Genomic DNA, 17,990 nt, shown 5'->3' on the forward strand with positions numbered 1-17,990 from the left:
CTGGACGCAGAAAAGAAAAAGACATGATAAATAACATTTAAAGCACTGCAAAGTTTGATTTTCATGTCTAACATCTGCCCCTGGAGATTCTGCTAAATGTCTTTTTCCCCTCTTCATAATCCTTACGATAACAACTTTATTTGGGAATTAATCCAGATTCCCATTATTCATTGAATTACACTTTCCCAGCATGTAAGTTCCTCCCTGGTTGTAAGTTACAAAGTCTTGGAAGCTACATTAACTCTCTCAGGCCGCTGGGATGACAGGAAGGTATTGCTAGTCCTCATGTTTCAGAATTGTTTCTGAAAAGCACTAATGTAGTTTTAAAGGGTTTCCAAATTAAAACTAGAGTGAAAATTGACCACTGGGAGAATCCTATTTATACTATTATATTATGGGGTGCTTTAAATACACTTCCGTCCAGCCTACTGCCATTGGCTCTAATATATAGAATGGGCGTCTATACAGAATGCGCATCCCTCTTGCAGTAGCACTGTGGAAGGGTTAAGCACCCACACTCTGAGGTCAAACTGTCCTGGTTGAAATCTTGACTCCATCCCTCACTAGTTGTGTGACCCCAGGTAAGTTACATAACCCCTCTGAGCCTTGGTTTCCTCATTTGTAAAGTGGAGAAAATAGCATCCACTTGATGGGGCTGCTGTAAAAGGATGAAGTAATACGGTGCAAGAGGTGCTGAGACTGCTGCTTGGCAAACAGTGGACATTTGCTGAGAGCTTGCTGTGCACCAGGCACTGTTCTATGTACTTTACATGCATTAATTCATTGAACTCGCTCAACAACCCAGAGGTTGGACATCATTATCCGTATTGCAGGCAGTGACCACTCTACAAATGTTGGTTGTCATCCGCTGATCTTGACTCCTAAAACGCATTCTCTTGGTAACTGCATCCACACTTAAGTTGGGAAACACCCCGCCCTGTCTCTAAGCCCAGTAATCGACTCTGGGCGGGGTTGATTACATGACCTAGATCTAAGCCAATCAGAGCATCTCACTACCCTCGCGGCAGTGATTGGTCCACGTGGGCACATGACACCGCCGGGGCTGGACTCCCCGGAAAGAGCCTCTCCCTCCTTCCTGCTGGACTAGCCTGAGAAGATGCGACGCAGTCGCTGCTGCAGTACTGGGCGGAGGGCCTGTCTGAGGTGGAGCCAACCTCGAGGAAACTGGGTCAACCATGGACAAGGACACACGAGCTTTGTGACGTCATGTGAGCCCACGCAGGAAACCCGCCTGCAGCCGGGACCCTATCTTAGCCCATAGCATGGGGGCTTCTCAGGGAAGCACTGGGGTGTAAGCTTCAGTCCCGAAATGCATCCCCACCCTTTTCCCCCTCCAGGCAGAGCAGAGACCACCGGGGCCTGCTTGCTGCGCAGTGGAGCCCATGTCTTCAAGGCCGGGCTAATCTTCACTGGCCTCTGGGCTCCTTCCAGCTCCACTGACAGAAAGAAAGCAGATTAGATTACCGGGCCAGGTAATCCTAAAGTTTAGAGACTCTTTTGAGGAACCTGCCACAAAGGCCAACCAGAATCCTTATTGCACAACCAGCTACTGACCTCCCTTTAGGAGAACAGGGCTCTAGGACAGGAACAATCACATTTAAATTCTGCAATGAGATTGCTACTTAATCAAACAGCAAGATCATCAAAATCCTATAATTGTATGCATAATGCCACTTTGGCCTACTCACTTTCTGTCAAGAACTTTATTTTCCAATCCCGTAATTAATATCAGTATCATATTCCATTGAAGACCATCTGTTTCACCAGAGCATGTTATCAATCATCTCAGATTTCAAAACTTCACCCTGGTTTGCCCCCTTGATAGGGAAGTGAAAACGTTACATCAACAGTCATCTAAGCTGGCATGTGTGTGGGTGGGCCGCAGGATTTGCTGGTGGATATCAGAAAAGTCATTTACCACAAAGTTCTGCTCACAGACTATTGCAAAAGAAGTAGCTCTAAAAGGAAGTTATTATGTCTGTAAAAACATGAGCACTTTTCTCTTCCTTTGGGCAAATGGAACAGTGTTTTACTATCCACCCAAATTATGTCACCAATGATTGGATTCTTCAAAGAATTCAAATCATGTGGAATGTTCCCAGAGCCTTCTGGGAAGGAAAACTAAATGTAGTCACCTTGACTTCACAGGCTGGAGGGCTGGGTGTGACAGGGCCTTTCAGAGAGCCTTGAGACAGAACCTCAGCAGACGGTGGCAGCTGAAGACCCTGGTCAGTTCCCAAATTGACCAGACACCTCCCATCAGTCCATTCCTGCCTGTGGATGGCCTCCCGAGAACCAACTTCCAATCACAAGGTCATTGTGGATGGTACAGAGTGGGAATGAAGGACTTATTTTTTATTTATTTATTTATTTATTTTTGAAACAGAGTCTCGCTCTGTCACCCAGGCTGGAGTGCAGTGGTGTGATCTCAGCTCACTGCAGCCTCTGCCTCCTGGGTTCAAGTGATTCTCCTGCCTCAGCCTCCTGAGTAGCTGGGATTACAGGCACATGCCACAATGCCCAGCTAATTTTTGTATTTTTAGTAGAGACAGGGTTTCACCATGTTGGCCAGGTTGGTCTCAGTCTCCTGACCTCATGATCTGCCCACCTCGGCCTCCCAAAGTGCTGGGATTACAGGTGTGAGCCATCATGCCCAGCCAGGCCTTACATAATCTTAAAGGCCCCCACCACATTCCTCACCCCTGGCCAGGAGAGTCAGGGGCTTTTCTGTTTTCCCTCTGGGTTAGACTTGCCAAAGAGACCATGTTTTCAATGTCCTTGACCATGATACCTCCAAGACATTCTTGGATGAGTTGAGGCTCAGAAAACAGTACCTCAAAAATATGGCACTTTCGTATGCTGAGGGTTTTTGAGTTAAAGGAAATTAAAAGGCTTCAGAAATAAGCTTTGGAACTAAGGTCTCTCTCCAGTCTCCCTTCATCCCCCTGTCTAGTCTATCTGATCCTCTTTCTTTCCTGAAGCACCAGGAGGGAATTTCTCTGTCTGAATAAGTTTTGCCACTGTACCTGGCCAGAAATGTAATTTAGATACCCTTCCTAGGAATCTCATCAAATAACCAGGAAAGATTAACTACTGGAGAAGAGAAGAGACTGGAATCATCACCATGCCAGACAGACTTTTCATCTGTTCTTCTGAGGACAGCTCCAAGAGATTACCTGGGAGACTTTATCTGCGAAAAAGACAACCTTTGTTCACAGTGTGGTTCTGCCCCTCACCCTCCTGCCACCTGCCCCAGAACTCAGAGGAACTTTGTCCCAGGCTATTATCTATTCTTTGGGCTCACTCATTTTCCTTAGAAATCATTTACTACCTCTCTAAAATGTCCTACAGTCCGCCACTTCCCTGTCCCTTATGTAGAGGGTATATAAGCCTCAACCATCTGGCCCTTCTTTGAGTCTCCTATTTGTAGGGCTTCCATGGCCATATGTACCGTAATAAATGTGTAAGCCATTTTTCTCCTATGAATCTGTCTATTGTCAGTCATTTCAGTGAAACTTCACAGAGGGTGGAAGGAACACTTTCTCTCTACCCCTACAGATGCACTGGCCATATTCCATATCTTTCTTCATCTTTCATATAATATCTGAGAGAGAAGGTAGAAGTTGTCAGTCCTTCTAGAGACTAGTTTTCTCAAAGAACTGAATTCACTTCTGCATTCTGCTGGGCAAAGTAAAATGCAAGGTCAGCTCAGGTTCTCGATGTGATTGGCTGCACGTGCACAGGGCACCATCTTTGGAGTCAATTTTTCACAGCTGATGATGATATTGTTCACTCCTTTTTAAAGCTGTATAGCATTCTATTGAGAGACTGTGCCGTGGTTCAACCAATCTTCTATGTCTCAGCAATTAGACTGTTTTCAATTACATATAATGCCTTAGTGAATACAATTGTGATTGCTATTTTTGAGAAGAGGATTGTTGGGCCAAAGGGCAAATATATGTTACCTGAGGCTGCTGTAACAGAGTGCCACAAACTTTGTGGTTAAAAATAACAGAAACTTATTCTCTCACAGCTCTGGAGGCTAGAATTCCAAAGTCAAGGAGTCAGCCAGGCTGTACTCTCCAGGAAGTTTACAGGGAAGAATCCTTCCTTGCTTGTTCCAGTCTCTGGTGTTGCCAGCAATCCTTGGCATTCCTTGGCTTGTAGATGCATCACTCCATCCTCTGCCCCTGTCATCACATGAACATCTCCCCGTGTGTCTGTGTCTGTTCTTTAATTACTATAACAACACCAGTCATATTGGGCTTAATATCCGCCCTAATTCAGTATGACCTCATCTTAACTTGATTACTTCTGCAAAGACCCTATAAGTAAATGAGGTTACATTCATAGGTTCCAGGTGAGCTTGAAGTTGGGCGGAAACACTCTTCAACCTCTTACAGGAAATGCATGCATACGGTGGTTATATGGTGTCAAGCTCCCCTTCATGGAATAGTACCATGTTGCTCTCCCCCAAGGATGAAAGGGAACAGCTTTGTCCCCAGAGCCATAGCAATGCAGCTTGTGGTCAAGCTTTTGAATTTTTGCCAGTCTGATATCTGAAAACCAACATCTCTGTCTTTTATTTTTTGTTTTGGATAAAGATGAGCATTTTTTTCTTACATATTCATTTGTCCATTGGTGGGGGAAAAACCTGTTCATGTGTTTGTCCATCTTTCTAGTGGGTTTTTTGGTCTATTTTCCTCAGTTTTTTAATATAGAATTTGTATGGGATTTTCTATTAATCCGTTTCTGTTGTTCATTTTTATGTGATGTTGTTTCATTGACCATTTAGAAAGAATCATGGCTCACCAACTCTTCTGACTCCACAGAGCTCCCTCTGCTGTGCATTTTTGTGGTGTGTTTTAAAAACATGGCAGCTTGGCTTCAGAAACTTCCTGGCTGTTTCCTTCTTCCAGCCAAATCTGAACCTTCTCTTTCCTGTTTCTCAACTGCCTCTTTTCTTCAAACTGTTTATTCCACCCCTAGATGTTTCTTCTGGGCATGGGGCCCTGTCCTGGAAGAAAGCCCTGGTAGGTACTTTTGAGGATCAATAGGGTCTAGACAGCCCTGGTCCCTTCAAACTTTAGCAGCGACAACTGCAATCACTGCTACTAAAGTTGGCAATGCCCCTCTCAGCTTCAGCTATTGTGCTCAGATCATCTTTCTATGCTTTATGGTGAAAACTTTTGGCTACCTTGGGGTTCTCCCCTTCTCGGTCCTGTTGCTTTCTTATGTTATTTCTTGCACAGACACACAAACTTACAAGTCTTCAGGCTGTTAATGGTTTTCTTCCCATCTACTTATATTTTGATGTTCCTAAGAATGCCTTGTGACCTAGCTTTATTGTTTGTATCATCCATGGCTTTCTGATTCTGTATCTAGGTTTCTATCTATTCTTATGGGGGGATTCAGGGAGTTTCAAAAACTATGCTATCATCAGCATGGTAGTTCCTCACTTGTCTTTCCTCATCTTTAAGAATTCTTTATTAGTGAAATTAACCCAGTGTCTCTGATACACACTGCAGCTACTTTCCACTGTTTTTAAAAGCAGTAGCTATGGCATTTTTTTGGCATACATAGGTGCTATGGTTTGAATATTTGTCCTCTCCAAACTCACATTAAAACTTAATCCCTAATGTGGCAGTACTGAGAAGTGGGGCCTTTAAGAGATGATTGGGTCATTAAGGCTCTTCCTTCTTAAATAGATTGATCCATTCATGGATTAATGGCTTAATGGTGACTTTATAAGAAGAAGAGGAAAAACCTGAGCTAGCACACTCAGCCCCATCACCATGTGATGTCCTGTCCCAACCTGGGCCTCTGCAGAAAGTCTCCAACAGCAAGAAGGCCCTCATAAGATGCAGCCCCTTGACCTTCGACTTCTCAGACTCCATAACCATAAGAAATAAATTTCTTTTCTTTAAAAACTACCCAGTTTCAGGTATTCTGTTATAGACAACAGAAAATGAACTAAGACAATAGATTTCTTTGCAATGTTTATGTGTCCAATTTTGCCCGTTTTTTCTTTCTTGGCATCTCATCTGGATTTTTTGAGTCATAATGAGAAAGCTTTTCCCCATAGGTGAACTCACTCATGTTGCCTCCGAGTGCTTGTTTGATGTCATCTTTTACACTTACATTTCTAATTCATTTAGAGTTTATTGTGTATCATGTGAGATATGTTTATTTAATTTTCTCTGTGTCATTTATCAAAAAGCCAATCACTTTTCCAGCACTTGAAATGTCATCTTTATCATATATTAAATTTCCATATGTACTTGAGTTATTTCTAGACTTTCTATTCTGTTCCATTGATGTGTCTCTCTAGTCATGCACAAATAACATAAGGTTTATTTTTTAAATGCTTTCATTTTTAAACATTCATTATGAAATATAAAAAGACACACAAAAAAGTTCAAAGAGTAAGACAATGATGACCCATGTACCTATCACCTAATTTAGGGAAGAAATAATTACCACCACAGCTGAAACCTTAGTAAACCAAAACTAAAATTCTAAGCCCCCCAACTGACTGAATTGAATCCCCCTCTCAGCTCAGGGCACTCCAAAGTAAACCTGAATAACTGGTTCAGGCCATAATGGGAAGGAGGTTCAGACATGCCAGATTACATTCTCCTCCCTTTGGAATTCAGGCACAACTAGCCAGCATTAACATTAAAACAGGAATATTAAGATAGAAAAAACAGACTCTTTGTAGCAATAAAATAACCTGACTCTAGTATACCATCACATGACAGATAGCAGGCACTGAAAGAAATCAAAGCATTTTACCCCAAAGTATATTCCTTTGACATATTTTTAATAGCCCTGGAAAGCTGTTTCATGTGGGAAAAATCTACATTCTATACAGAATCATCTCCCCTTTTCAGATCTTTTCCTGATCCAGGAGAGAATTAACTAAGAGTTTGCACCTTTTAAGGCCTAATAAGAGACATATACCATCTATTCTCCATAATAAGAACCTTGATCTCCACAGCTCCTTATCTTAACCTGGTTACTGCTTTCTGTTGATTCCAGGTCTTTAGGTAATATAATAATCAATTGCCAATCAGAAAATCTTTTCATCTATGTATGACCTATAAGCACACCCCCACCGAGCTTTGAGTTGTCCTACTTTTCCAGACCAAACAAATGCATATCTTACCTGTATTGATTGATGTCTCATGTTTTTCTAAAATGTATAAAACCCAACCACTTTGGACCCATGTTCTCAGGACCTCCTGGGGCTGTGTCACAGGTCATGATCCTCACATTTGGCTCAGAATAAATCTCTTCAAATATTTTACAGAGTTTGACTCTTTTTCATCAGCACCATTTTGTGTACCCTTCTCCCAGAATATCAGCAGAAATACTGCTGGGGAAGCGTACAATGAATCCTACCAACAACCATATATGTGATCTTGGAAAGGGATCCTTCCCCAGTTGAGCCTTGAGATGAGACCACAGTCCCAGACAACACCTTAATCACAGCCTCGTGAGTGACTCTGATAGAACACAACTAAGGTACACAAGGATTCCTGAACCGCAAAAAGCATCAGATAACCTATGTCTGTTGTATTAATCTGCTAAGTTTTGGGATTGATATGCAATCTTAATTGACATAGAAATAGACTAGTAAATTCTAGAAAACCCCAAGAGAACTAAAGGAATTCCTCAAGGCAATATGTTTCACTCCAGTGTGAGGGCTGAATGTATTTGCCACTGTATCCCAGCAGTTAGTAAAGTGTCTGGCACTCAGTAGGTGCTTAATAAGAAAATGGCTCCTGGAAAGAGAAGAACAGACATGGGTGGGAATGAGTAGAACCTGGAATGGGGAAGTAGGCAGAGTGCATCCCAGTGTGGAGGCCATTTGAAATTGAAAGGGTTATCAGGAAGAACATGGATTCACAGTGTGGCCTCAGATATTCTGTTGCGACTGGGTATAAAGTCATTTCCAGGCTGCCTCTGGCACTGATTCCCAGGAGTTTGGACATAACTGGGGTGAACACTCATTGGTGCTGTGGGGCCTCCTCAATCTGTGCAATGCTGCTGAGAACATGGGCTTTGGAGTCAGAGAGCCCTGAGTTTAAATCCCTGAGAGTTGTGTGACCTTGGGATAGTTATCTGACTTCTCTGAGCCTCGGTTCTTCATTTGGTGTCATGAGTATTGCAGATGAATCAAATGAGGTAGCTTAGTAAATGGTCATTCAAATCCAGCCAAATCCAGTTTAAAAAGCATCCTCAACTCTTATCAGACAGGTATCTCCCAAGATATGCAACAGCCTCAAGCTGGTTCCTGTCGGCCCCTCCTATGGCCATGGAGGTTTTCTATAGAGGCCAGAGACTCAGTACCCCTGGGGCTCACACACCCCTTTGAGAAGGCCATGAATGCTGTGGAAAGTGATGATGAACAAAAAATCTTTCCCCTGGCGTTTCCGTAGGGACTGGACTGTGCTCCCTGCAGAACGCCCTTCCCAATGCAAAGACATAGGGGTGCCCAGAGAAAAGCCTTCCTGATACCTTCCCCTCCTACTCTCCCGGGAACCTCATCCAGTTTTCCCAAGGATGCTTCAGGCTGATCATGACCTTTCCCCCAGCCTCACGGACAAGGACGAGGTCCACTCGGCTTGGACCACCTAATTCAGGATGGAGCCAAGAAGCCGATGCAGCCAGAGGAAGCCTGACAAGACTTAGACAAACATACAGCACCTGGAAAGGGACTCCCTGAAAGCACACTTAAAGGGACTGCCACTTAAAAACTAATTTTGGGGAAAAGGAAAAATAAAGAGAGGAGGAAAACTTATGCCCAACCCAAGACCTGTCCGCGTTCCCTCAGCCAGTGGGGAATTTAAGATCCTGCACGGTGCCACACCGCCCCCTGGTGGGAAAGACTGAGATTGCACCGACGGTCTCCAGGTGTCCTTGTCTGGCTTGACCCTCTCACCTCTACTTTGGAGGGAAGAACATCGGAAATTCTTTCCCAAGACTGCATTCCCTCAAGTTAAGTATAATGCTTGATTTCTGCTATCAAAGGTAAAAAAGACATGTCTTAAAACCCTGTATGAATAAGGTTGTGGGACATCCCAACCTGGCATTCCTATAATTAACAAAAATCACCATTTATTTGCCCATGTCCTGAGGCAAGAATAATCTAATGCAATGCTTAAGACAGCCTTACTTTGCAGCCTGGCTGTTAACCATAGTTTTACAGGTGCAGGCATAGACTCAGAGAGGGGCTATGGCCTTGCCCAAAGTCACGCGGTCAGTGCCAGGATTCTCAAGCCCGGGGTCTCAAACACACCGCTATAAACAGCCTAGGAGAAACATGACCGTCTCTGCTTGGTTCCCTCAAAATACACGATTAACTCTTTTTGATTCCCAACATTGCTATGTTTCTTTTCTCACTGAATATTGGCTTTCCATTAGGCAACTCCAAAGCCTAGTTTTTCTAGGAAAGTATAAGTCATCCCTTTGAGGAAGCTTATTAATCACATACTGTTTTCAAGGTGGCTGGGCTAGGCACTGTGGGAAGAGTCTACTGGCGGAAGGCTCACATTAACCTGAGGTGACTTTGGTGACTCTGACATAAGGCTACACTGAGATGCTCTGAGCTTTGAAATCAATGTGTGTCGCCAGTATAAGAACAGGATTAGGCTTAGGGAGTCACTGTGATACAGACGGGCTTGGGTGCAAAGTGTACCGGGAGTTGGAGAGCTCTGAGTAAGCAGAAGGCAGGAGAGGGGAGGGACAGGCAATGCTCAGGATTAGGGCCCCTGATCAAGCACATGGGACGTGGCAACCACAAGAAATCTGGGGCAAGTAGTTTGGCAGCAGCCTTCATTTTAGCACAGAAATGCCGACAGGTTTCTTCTTGCACACCCACTCTGATCTTTTGGTAGAAGCAGGCTGAAGTTATTTGTTGGGAGGACTCTGAAGCCATGCCCAGGCTCCATGGGAAAGTCGGCTGTGATTGACTAGTGATGTCTGCCATGGTCAGCATCTGGGGTAGTGGCAGGATTCATGCCAGGAATTTGCAGTTTCTGCTTCTAAGAGGGCTGCCTGCACACAAGATAACTATGCCAAAAGACTGGGCATGGAGGAAATGACCTAACACAACAGGAGAAAATCCGAGAGAATGAGATAAGAGTACTAGAGCCTGAACCCAGTGGGAACGGATAGGGTTCTGGGTGATTCTGTAGGCATGGAAGAATGTGGAAGATAGAAGTAATCAGCATAAACAAGTAGGAAGTATTGCAGGACAGAGAACAGATGTCTCAGGCAGACATATCAGATGATACTGGGGAGGGCAACTGTAAAGAGAGAAGGGGACTCCTTGGAGGTCGACATGGCTGTCCTGTCCCTGGCTCTCCTGTCCCTGGCTCTCCTGGCCCAGCCCCTGAACTGAGATCTGAGAGAGCAAGTTGTGAGGGGAGAGCAGCATCTGGACATGCTTTTGTCCTCTTTGTCAGAATTGCCATGGGAGCTGAAAGCATCAGCCCATCTGATATGCTTTGGATCTGTGTCCCACCAAATCTCATGTCTGATTGTAATCCCCAGTGTTGGGACTGGGGCCTGGTGGGAGGTGGTTGCATCACAGGGGTGGGTTTCTCATGAATGATTTAGCACCATTGCCTTGGTGGTGTTCCCGCGATAGTGAGTGAGTTCTCCTGAAATCTGGTGTTTAAAAGTGTGTGGCATCTCTTCACTCTCTCTTGCTCCTGCTCCCACCATGAGAGACACCTGTTCCCCCTTTGCCTTCTGCCATGATTGTAAGTTTCCTGAAGCTTCTCCAGAAGCCAAGCAGATGCCAGAATCATGCTTCCTCTACAGCCTGTGGAACTGTGAACCAATTAAACCTTTTTTTAAAATAAATCATCCAGTCTCAGGTATTTGTTTATAGCAGTGTGAGAACAGACTCATACAACACCCTACTGCTTGAGTCATAGAAGGCAAAAGGAAAAGAGCAAGGGTGGATGGAAAACAAGGAAGGCAAAAAAGCAAGGTGAGATCCTGTTCTCAGGGAATAAATTCAAGAAAAGGGAGCACACTTAGCATTCATTCAACAAACATTTATGGAACACATGCTATGTGCAGTGCTCATAATACACCAAGCTTCACTGAGCGCACAGAATTAAAATAAAACTAGAAATCAAAAGCATAATGACCTGTTCTATATTTCCACTCATGCCGTTAGCCACAACACATGTCCTGACTCAGGAAACAGCTAATGAGTGTGAGAGTGGCCTTCAATGATGTCATGTGCCTGGAAGCCACCCTGCTCTGGAAGCACCATCGCTCTGTTCCCGGGTCGCTGCGTGCCTGTGCTCTTCCTCCATGCTTTATTTATAACCCCTTTGCCTTTGCCTCTACCACTGCCATCATTTTTTGCAGCTTTTCTTTATTCCTCCAAACTTCCCCTAACATGTATTTGCCCTTAGCTCCAGGGCCCTTCTGAAGTTTTGCAAAAATGTTCTCTTTTATTATTCACTTGCCAACACAAGCATTAGTAAAAAGGAGGAGAAAAAAGAAAGAAAAGTGTCCTATTTTTAAAGTTTGAATTGTGAAAGTTGTCTAAGATTAGAAGAACAAAATCTTCATTGATTTTATAATATTATAAGGAGATACTTTTCACCCATAATCTAGCTCTTTAAGTTTATCGTAATGTTAATTTCCATGTTCCCTTTCAACATTTCCCCATGAATCTAGTCTGGATTGTGATATATAATAACCAAGAGGTATATACAGTATTATTTTTCATGTTTCTTCAAAGTTATTTCAGAAACACTACTTTTATATAGACTTGATATTTATGCATTTAATAGCTATTGTACTTCATGCTGCTGTCCCATCTTTAGCTGTAGCTTATTTCCTCTTTTTAATAACTTCCTCAGGATAACTTCCCAGAGCCAGAATGCTAAGTCCAAGGCTAAGACTGTTTCATTGCTCTCATTGTGTACTGCTACCTGCCTTTCCAAACTGGTAGCATCTACTGCCACTGGGGATGACGTTGCCAAGAGATCCACTGGAAAATTCGCTGGTCATGGATATGAATGTCTAGTGGCAATGGTCCATGGCAGCACCCCCCAAACTCCAGTTCCTCCAGAGGACAACTTATCAGAATTAGTAATCTCCTCTAGTCTGCTGAGAGTTCAATGCCTCAGGAATAATAATAAACGTCTCCCATTCTTTCCCTATCTGTTCTTCTCACCCCAGTGGCCCCTGCTCAAAGAGTCAGCCACCCATGCTGTGGGCAGGGTTGGTTTCCACCCTGAGCAGAAAGCCAGGACTCCTGGCCACCAGGAGAGCTGGTTCAGGGCCGGCCTATTTCTACAGCTGCTTTCCAGTAACTGACACAGATCCTTGTTGGCAGAGCCATCGTCATTGCCTGGGGCCCATCCTCTAGCCTCAGGTCCTGCTGCCTCCAGTCAGGTGATCCATCTGGAAATCTTTCTCACTGATATCCATGAACTCTCCACCTCTTGCCTGCCTGCCTGGCTGGACTCTAAACCTGATACACTTCATGGCTGCAAATGATCTATGTTGACTTTTCTTCTTGAGGGTTTGGCAGGGGCTAATGTCACATTCCTCTCTTCTGTAGGTGACCTTCCTGCATGGGGCTTCCGGGGGTTGGTGACACATGCCCTGCAGCACAGAGGCCACTCTACCATCGCTGGGGCCCCAACCACACTGTCACCACACTAGGTGCACTGAATGTCTTCCATTTGTCTCACCCATCCACTCTCCATGCTCTCCTCCCCATTATGCCTCAGAAGGCCAGCTGTATAAGCAACTGCTGCAGACTTCCTGCCCTCAGCTTCCGGCTGCGCTCAGCCAATGGGGAGCCCCAGCAGGCGATCAGAGGGACAGAGGGGAGGAAGGTCCTCTGAGTATTGACTCCTCACTCCCTCACTCCCTGGTTGGCCCTTCAATGAAACATCAGAGTCCGAGCCAAACAGTCTTTGCTGGGCTCTACTAAATATTCCCTCCGTTTCTCTTATAAGAATTCATCCACTGAAAGTTTACAATAGTACAAACATCACCACAATAGAAGTTTAAAATATTTTCATCACTTTGGGAGGCTGAGGTGGGCAAATTGCCTGAGCTCAGGAGTTACAGACGAGCCTGGGCAACACGGCGAAACCCTGTCTCTACTAAAAATACAAAAAATTAGCCAGGCGTGGTGGTGCATGCCTATAATCCCAGCTACTTGGGAGGCTGAGCCACGAGAATCACTTGAACCTGAGAGGTGGAGGTTGCAGTGAGCTGAGATCGTGCCACTGTACTCCAGCCTGGGCAACAGAGTGAGACTGTAAAATAATAATAATATTTTCATCACGCCAAAAAAAAACCCCAGATACATTAGCAGTAATTTCCTATTTCCCCTGAACATCCCAGTCCATGGCAACCACCAATCTGCTTCTCTCTATGGACTTGCTACTCTGAACACTTCATGTAAATAAAATAATACCATATGGGCTTTGTGCATCTGTCTTCTTTCACTTAATATATGTTTTCAAGATTTAACCATATTGCAGCATGTATCAGCACTGCATTCCTCGTTATGGGTGAATAATATTTTGTTGTATGGATATACCACATTTTACTTAGTCATTCACCAGTTGATGAACATTTGGGATTTTCTTCTTTTTGGCTATTATGAATTAAGCTTGCTATGAACATTCACTTACAAGTGTTTGTGGGGATATACGTTTTCCTTTCTCTTGGAATGAAAATGGAATATACCTATATAATATACCTATGAGTGGACTGCTACATCATATGGCAACTCTGAAAACTTTTGAGGAGTTACCAGACGATTTTCCAAAGCAACACCATGGTATAGTCCTTCAGCAGGGCATAAGGGCTCTCGTTTCTCCAAATCCTCACCAACACTTGCTGCTGTCTTTTTATTATAACCACCCAAGTAGGTGTGAAGTGCTATCACACTGTGGTTTTGATTTGCATTTGCCTGATGACTAATGACGTAAAACATCTTTTCATGTGTGTTTGGACATCTGTCTTCTTTGGAGAGACGTCTGAGCAAATCCTTACTCCATCTTAACATCAGGTTATTTGCCTTTTTATTTTTGAGTTTTAAGAGTTATCAATATATTTTAAATTTTAAATTCAAGTCTTTTATCTGGCATGTGACTTGTAAAAATATTCTTCCATTCTTGGTTCTTTCCACATTTTGATGGTATCTTTTGAAGAACAAAAGTTTTTAAGTTTGATAATGTCCAATTTATCGATTTTTTTCTTTTGTTCCTTGTGCTTTCAGTGTCATATCTAAGAAATCAGTGCTTAATGACTAGACATAAAGATTTATCCTATTTTTTTCTAAGACTATTAGTCTTAACTCTTAGTTAGGTCTTAGATCTATTTTGAGTTAATTTTTGTAGGTAGTGTGAGATAGAGGTCCAACTTCATTTTTCTGCAGGTGGATATACAGTCATTCAACCTTCATTTGTTGAGAAGACTGTTCTTTCCCCCACTGAATGGTCTTGATACCCTGGTTGAAAATCAATTATCAATGCAAGGGCTTATTTCTGGATCCTCAATTCTATTCCATTGATCTTTATGTCGATTCTTATTATCCATTTACCGAAATGTCTATCCAATGTTTATTATTGTAGCTTAACAGTGGGTTTTGATATCAGAAAGTATGAGTCCTCATAGTTCTTTGTTTTCAAGATTGTTTGGGGGTATTCTGTGTCCCTTAAGTTTTTATATGAATTTTAGGATGAGCTTGTCAATTTTAGCATTGCAATCATATATAAAGTCTTCCACTCCATGAACAAGGGATGTCTTCCATTTACCTAGGTCTTTAATTTCCTTCAACAATGTTGAGCAGTCTTCAGAGTTTAAGTTTTACACTTCTTCATATTTATTTCTAAGTATTTTATTCTTTTTCATACTATTACAAGTGATATGGTATGGCTATGTCCCCACCCAAATCTCATCTTGATTTGTAGTTCCCATAATCCCCATGTGTCATGGGAGGGACCTGGTGGGAGGTGACTGAATCATGGGGTCAGTTACCTCCATGCTGTTCTTGTGATAGTGAGTGAGTTATGAAGATATCTGATGGTTTTTATTTTGCTGCTGTTGTGTTGTTTGTTTGTTTGTTGAGACGGAGTCTCACTCTGTCACCCAGGCTGGAGGGCAGTGGCATGACCTCAGTTCAGTGCAACCTCCGTCTCCCGGGTTCAAGTGATTCTGGTGCCTCAGCCTCCCAAGTAGCTGGGACTACAGGCACGTGCCATCATGCCCAGCTAATTTTTTTTTGTATTTTTAGTAGAGACAGGTGTTTCGCCATGTTGGCCAGGCTGTTCTCGAACTCCTGACCTCAGGTGATCCACCCACCTCGGCCTCTCAAAGTGCTGGGATTACAGGCGTGAGCCACCGTGCCCAGCCATCTGATGGGTTTTATAAGGCAGTTTTCCCTGCTCTTGCTAGCTGTCTCTTTCCTGCTGCCGTGTGAAGGTCTATGCTTCCTTTTCACCTTCTGCCATGATTGTAAGTTTCCCGAGGCCTTCTCAGATATGCGGAACGGAGTCAATTAAATCTCTTTCCTTCACAAATTACCCAGTCTTGGGCAGTTCTTTACATTAATAGTAGCATGAGAATGGACTAATACAACAGGTGAAATTGTTTTCTTAATTTCACATTTGGTTTATTCATTGCTAATGTACAGAAATAAAATTGATATTTGCATGTTTATTTTGTATCCTGCAACCTCACTGGACCCAATACTATGTCAATCAAGGTAAATGACCAAGGCAAGTCTCAATCATTTTAAGGAGGTTTATTTGCCAAAGTTAAGGATGTGCCTGAGAGACAGGTCTATGCCTTTCTCGAGAGATGATCTTTGAGAGCTTCAATGTTTAAGGGGGAAAGGGTGGGATATTGAGAAATGCACAATTTTCATGTAAGAGTGGGTTAGAGGAAAAGAGTCATTCATGTCTTTGGCTCTGTGAATATACGTTTTTACTTAAGATAACGTAGATGATAGGGCAGAGGAAAAAATTAGATATGAATTTGTCTCAGGTGGGCAGAGGGATAGCTTTGAGTTCTGTCCTACGTCCTCGCACCTGTGAAGATAAGCTATTAATTTACATTGCCATGGTGAACTTTAACAGAAATGCTGTAGGGTAAAGATCTTGGCGCCCACAGAGGAGGTGTGTAGCTTTTCATGTGTGTAGCCATCTTATTTAGGAAACAAAATGGGAGGTAGGCTTGCATGACCCACTTTCCGGTTTGACTTTTCCCTTTGGCTTAGTAAGTTTGGGATCCAAAGATTTATTTTCCTTTCACAATTAGTTCTACCTGTTTTTTTGTTTGTTTTTGTTTTTTGGGGGACTTCTTTTTTTTTTTTTTTTTTGAGACGGAGTCTCCCTCTGTCGCCCGGGCTGGAGTGCAGTGGCCGGATCTCAGCTCACAGCAAGCTCCGCCTCCTGGGTTCACGCCATTCTCCTGCCTCAGCCTCCGAAGTAGCTGGGACTACAGGGGCCCGCCACCTCGCCCGGCTAGCTTTTTGTATTTTTTAGTAGAGACGGGGTTTCACCGTGTTCGCCAGGATGGTCTTGATCTCCTGACCTCGTGATCTGCCCGTCTCGGCCTCCCAAAGTGCTGGGATTACAGGCTTGAGCCACCGCGCCCGGCCTTGGTGGATTTCTTATATACAAGATCACGCCATCTTTAGTAGATAGAGCTTTACTACTTCCTTTCAAATCTGGACGCTTTTCATTGATTTTTCTTCTCTAATCTCCCTGGCTAGAACCTGTAGTACGTTGTTGACTAAAAATGGCAAAAGCAGACTTTCTTGTCTTCCTCCTGATCATAGAGAAAAGCCATCAGTCTTTGACCATTAAATGTAATGTTAACTGCAGGTTTTACATAAGTGCCTTTTATCCGTTTGAAGACATTCCCTTCTCTTCATTAAGTGTTTTTATTACTAAAAAAAAGTTGGATTTTGTTTTATAAATGTATTCTGCATCTATTGATGCAGAATGTGTTTTTGATCCATTATTGAACGTGTGTTTTGATCCATTATTCTGCTGATATGGCTTATTACACTGATCGATTTTTGGATGCCACAGTCATTACTCTGGCACATGGCAGGAGTAGTAGCCTTTGGTCTTCTCAGCTTTTCTACTGTACACAGAATATATGTTTACCCTAGAAAGCAAGCTGCAGTGAAGGCAATTAGGACCCCTGCTTCCGGGCCTGTTATACCTAGTGCATAGTCTCCACCCATGAGTGGGAGCTTGGTGGAGGAAGGCAGCCTCCTGCCTCTTGGCCACACTTATCTGGAATTTGGCCTTAAACTTGGAGTTGGAGTGGATGAGAAATGCTTGCATCCTTTGCCTTCTTGTGGGACACCTTATCCCTTGTTTGAGAGAAGAAGGGAGAGTGAGCCCCATCTTCTTGACCACATCCACCCACAGTGGAGCTTCTATCAAGCTGAGCTAGGTGTGGGGCGGGAAGGAGCAGGTTGCAGCTCAAATGCCACACACTCTCTCTGTTCTTACCAAGTTGTGATATATTTTATTGAATTGTTTTTTCGTTTTTTATATACCTTTAAGATAATTTCCAGAAACTTTTAAGTTTTCTTAGAAATCATTTTCTCCAACGATGGCTGTTTCAGTGGGGAGTGTGTCCACAGAAGTAGAACTCCCCTTCATGTACTTTTTAAACTCTAGGGGTGGTAACGATGTTACACTATTGCGAGCCCTGGGGTGCTATCCTTTGTAGTTTTCCAATATCTTTGTAAATAGCCATTTTATTAAATTTTCCTCAAATTCCCCAATCTGAGATATGGTTTGGCTCTGTGTCCCCACCCAAATCTCATCTCGAATTGTAATCCCCATGTGTCAAGGGAGGGAGGTGATTGGATCATGAGGGCGGTTGCCCCCTGCTATTCTCCTATTCTCGTGATAGTGAGTTCTTATGAGATCTGACAGTTT

At 43.4% G+C, this 17,990-nt stretch overlaps 2 long non-coding RNA genes across 6 annotated transcripts in view; one reads left to right on the forward strand and one right to left on the reverse strand.

The window, feature by feature from the left end:
• The window catches only part of LOC105473850 (uncharacterized), a 173,506-nt gene that overhangs the window by 150,786 nt on the left and 4,730 nt on the right, over nucleotides 1-17,990 (reverse strand). The window lies entirely within an intron of this gene.
• On the forward strand, nucleotides 1,092-3,219 carry LOC105473848 (uncharacterized). The gene is made up of 4 exons (XR_982516.3): nucleotides 1,092-1,229; nucleotides 1,359-1,493; nucleotides 2,170-2,334; nucleotides 3,082-3,219. It is a non-coding gene; the product is annotated as an uncharacterized lncRNA (long non-coding RNA).

Source organism: Macaca nemestrina, chromosome 11 (assembly GCF_043159975.1).
Source record: "Macaca nemestrina isolate mMacNem1 chromosome 11, mMacNem.hap1, whole genome shotgun sequence".
Classification (NCBI taxonomy): domain Eukaryota; kingdom Metazoa; phylum Chordata; class Mammalia; order Primates; family Cercopithecidae; genus Macaca; species Macaca nemestrina.